This window comes from Bison bison, unplaced genomic scaffold (genome assembly GCF_000754665.1).
Source record: "Bison bison bison isolate TAMUID 2011002044 unplaced genomic scaffold, Bison_UMD1.0 scf7180017864080, whole genome shotgun sequence".
Lineage (NCBI taxonomy): Eukaryota > Metazoa > Chordata > Mammalia > Artiodactyla > Bovidae > Bison > Bison bison.
Window position 1 is genome coordinate 4,293,881 of NW_011494652.1, and position 4,537 is coordinate 4,298,417.

Sequence of the window (4,537 nt, forward strand, 5' to 3'; positions counted from 1 at the left end):
GGGCTCGGGAAAGTCCAGGCCTGCCAGGACAGCAGAAAAGCCGGGGGAGACGGAGGAACCAGCCCGTCAGAGAGGAGGACGGGTACCGCGGGGGAAGTTCGCGTGGAAAACCCCTACCGAGTCCCTTGGGCCTGGCAGATGGGGCTTGGGAGACATGAACATGAAGCAGCCAAAATCCCGTAGTTTGTTGAATGTCACATCCCTGGTCCCAGCAAGCTCTTGCAGACTTGGCCCCCACACAGTGGCCCAGCACCGCCTCCCAAGCTACCACAGGTGATGGTGTCCTGTGGGTTCGGCTCTCCGATGCCCCCCAGACCCCACGGACAGCCTTCTCCTTAGCCTCGGTCCTGCAGGAGAAGGATGGGCAGGGCTACTTCCCCAGGCTTGATCCGACCTTCACTCGATCCTTCCCTCCCTGCCCTCCTCCCTATCCCGACCTCTCACCTGGATACAAGGAGCCCAGGAGGAAGTCCCTAAAGAGAAGGGAGGAATGCAGGAGCCATTGGGAGCCTGGGGCCTTAGCGGCCCACAAGCGGACTTGGCAGCCTTCTCCTCCAATCCCCTACCCCAACAGGCAGTGAGGCTGGGGCCCGACTTCCTTCAGCAAAGTGATGAGCACAGAGGCAAGAGCGAACAAGACTGGATTCCAATCCAGCTCCGGGTGACTCTGGACAAGCCGCTTCACCCCCTGAGCTCCTGTTGCATCTGGCATCGTGAGGATTAAATGAGAAGGTGTGTGAGGTGCTGGCAGGAACTGGCACACAGAAGGGGCTCAGTGAACAGATGCTTCGTAGACATCCAGGGATGCAGGGGCTGGGGATGATGGAAGGAGGGGGCACCTGGCCAGAGCACCTGGGATCCTGTGAGCTTCTGGGCAGATCAGCTGTGCCCATGACCAGCTCTGGGCTGCAGACAGCCAGGTGGCCTGAGAGAGCTTGGGGCCACCTCTGTGCCTTGGGCAGCTCCAGGGGACTTCAAGGTCTGCTACGTTTGAGGGTTCAGTGAGTGTTCACCTGCCCACCCCCCACCATGGAGGAGGCACAGAGTGCCCTGGTCCTGCCTCTGCCTCAGCCCCTTCCACACTCTCAGCCCAGATGCAGAGATGGGAAGATGTCCCAGCAGAGAACTCTGGGACCAGTGGTTCCAGGGACAGCACAGGCCCCTTGGAGGTCACACGGTGTCTCCAAGCAGAGCCGGCCTCTTCCGTCTCCAGCTGCAGACCCTGCAAGAAAAACTAGGAAGTGCTAAAGGTCTATTTTCAGACTCCCCCACCCCACTTCCTTTTCATACCCATTACTCTCTCCTGGCACTCACCCCACCCAGCTTTCTCTCAGTCCCTGGGGTTCTAAAACCATGAACTCTGTCTCCTTTCACCCCACCCCCCAACACCCTTTCCCTGAAGCTCAGCACTGTGACCTTTAGAAGCTGAGGGGTGCTCTTACCAGTAGGTGTAAAGGTTAATGACCTTTTAAGTGCTACCCTTCCCAGCAGTGCTTGCTACAAAGGCAGGCTGAAGTGGTTCAGTAAGATCTGGGTTCTGGTTCCCAGGCCTGTCTTTGCCTCAGTTCCCTCCTCTGTAAAATGGGGTGATAATGTTCCCTTTGCAAATTTGGCTGTTGTGATCATTAGCCAAACCCAGGGATGGAAGCAGGCTGGGTGCTGGTGATGGTGATACCAGCAGCATAATCATAGTATTTCCTGGAATTCTGGCCACCGAAGCTGGTGGGAGAGAGATTTCTGGACAGGCACAAATTTGTTGAATTCATTCATTCAGCAAATATTTATCAAGCACTTGTCAAGTACTTTTCCAGCCAGCCTTCCATTTTGAATGGGATTAGGGCATGGTCTCCAATGTCCCTCAGAGGTTGTTTGAATCCTGGTTTGCCACGATTCACCAGGGGTGTGATCCTCAGCAAGGCTCTTGGCCTCTTTGAGACTCAGTTTCCTCATCTGTACAATGGGGATCATAATAATGGTTCCATTTTCTCAGTGTTAATCCCTGTGAAGTTCAAAGATCCTTGCCTGGCACAAAGTAAGTGCTTAATAATTGTTAGCCATTAGTTTGATTATGCCAGTGGGCATCCCCGGGCCTCACTCACACCCAGGACAGTGCAGACCCACCAGAGCCCATGTGGCAGCATCCTGCCCACCAGGCATTGCCCCCACCACCACACAGCCTCCTCCTCCACTTTCCAAATGTTTTCACACTCCCCACCCAATTGGACTTGTACACTTCCTGAGGGCAGGGTTTGTACTATGGACCCTTCGCAGAGTACCCCTCCTCCTTCTCCCAGGTAGGGATCCTAAAGCCTTTCCATATGACAGGCAGATCAGGGATTAAATCCTCAGTGCCAGACACCTGGCTTCAACTCTGGTCCATTCTCCTAACCCCACCTCTTGGAGAATCCCTCCTTCAAGGTCCCAAGAGGGACCCCCCACTCATAATGGGTACTTGTTATCCAGGAGAAAGAGCAGCATCATGAAGGGTTTTGTGAGATAAAGAGGAGTTCTCCTGCTAGCCCACAAAGGAGGGTTTTGTACTGGAGGAAACATGCACCCCCAAGGCCAGAGGGGGTGAAAGGAGGGCCTACCCCCCACATTCCACAGCCCCTCCACCTCACGCCTAACACACTCAATGGGCTGGGCTCCTGTGGCCCATTGGAAGACTCCTGCCTCTGCAGGTGAGAGACACACTTCCCTCTCCTTCATAGGGACCAGACGTGGACTCTGAGAGCTGTAAATATGAACATTTTTCAATTACGCATTCAGAGCTGCTGTTCATTCGTTCATTCAATGTACATTAATTGAACACAGACTGTGTGCCAGGGCTTGTTCTAGGTACTGGGGATCCAGAGAGAAACAGGCCAAGTGTGGTCCTCAATTTGCTGACATCTTAGTGGGACGAGGCAGACAAACAGCAAATACACTGATAATTAGGGAATTCCCTGGCAGTCCAGTGGCTAGGACTCTCAGTTTAACTGCTGACAATGTGGATTTGATTCCTTATCAGGGAACTAAGATCCCACAAGCTTCTCAGTGCAGCCAAAAATAAAAAAATAAATGAAAGCAAATATATAATAATTACATAATATAACACAATGTAGTGATTAAGAACATACGGGGGGAACAAGTAAGGACCAGAGAGTGATGGGTGAGGGGGATGGTCAGGGAGGGCCCTCAGAGAAGACATTTGAGCTGAGACCTGGAGGAAGCGAGGGATGGAGCCTTTTCAAGATGGGGGGCGTGAGGAGAATTTCCAGATGGAAGGAACAGGATGTGCCAAGGCCCTGGGGTGGGAAGGAAGGTGGTAATATTGCAGGGATAGGAGAGTCAGTGTCACTGAACCACGTGCACAGGGAGGATGGAGGATAGTAACAGGTGGAGGAGGGGCAATGACCGTGGGGGTTGCATCAAGTGGTGAGGAAGGGCAGGGTGAGGGGCCGGGGGATCTGGTGTGGGCTTTAGTCAGGCCCCTGACTATTGCCTGGGGGGACATGATGGAGAAGGAAGTTTCGTGACTGCCTTCTCTCTTCCAAGCCTCCCACACTCTGTCCTGGGCTGGAAGGACTGGCCTGTCCTAGGAGATATGGAGCAGTGGGAAAGGCAAGGGCTTTGGCATCAAACAGAGACTGAATACCCGATTGGAGGATGCAGATCCTGCCTGTGGGACTTACAGGGACACCTAAGCCTCCCACTGGAAAAGCCCCTGATGCTGGGAAGGATTGAAGGCAGGAGGAGAAGGGGATGACAGAGGATGAGATGGTTGGATGGCATCACTGACTCAATGGATATGAGTTTGAGTAAACTCCGGGAGTTGGCAATGGACAGGGAGGCCTGGCGTGCTGCAGTCCACAGGATCACAAAGAGTCGGACACGACTGAGCGACTGAACTGAAGCCTCCCAGGGTGGGAGAGGGATGGGTAGATCGGGGAGGCCAGTCTCAAGAACTGGCCAGGAGGAGGGAGGGGTCTGTGGCCAAACTTCCAGGCTTCGCAGGGAGGTGGTTGAGGAAAGGAGGGAAGGTGTGAGGGGTCTGCAGGTCATAGCACTATTTCTCTTTTCAGTAAGGAGGCTGGGCAGGACCCAAAGGTGTGCACCAGGAAGAATGGGAGGGCTGGGTCTTCCACCCGCCTCATAAAACACCGCTGTTTTATTTACATTGTACCAAGAGTAGGTACCTTTGTAACTTAAGAGGCACATGAATATATTGTCCTTCAGTCTCGAAGTCTTGTCCGACTCTGGCTTTGCCACCAAATGGACTGCAGCACGCCAGGCTTCCCTGTCCTTCACCATCTCCCGAGTTATCTCATGAGTTTGCTCAAACTCATGTCCATTGAGTCAGTGATGCCATCCAATCGTCTCATCCTCTGTCGCCCCTCCTCCCCCTGCCCTCAATCTTTCCCAGCATCAGGGTATATTTTGGAGTCAAGGTGGACTCCATCGGGAAGTACTCACTGAGGTGGGGGACTGGGAGGGCGGGGCTGCACCCGACCCTGGCGACTCCCGAGGGGGCCGACAAGAGGAGCAAGAAGGGAAA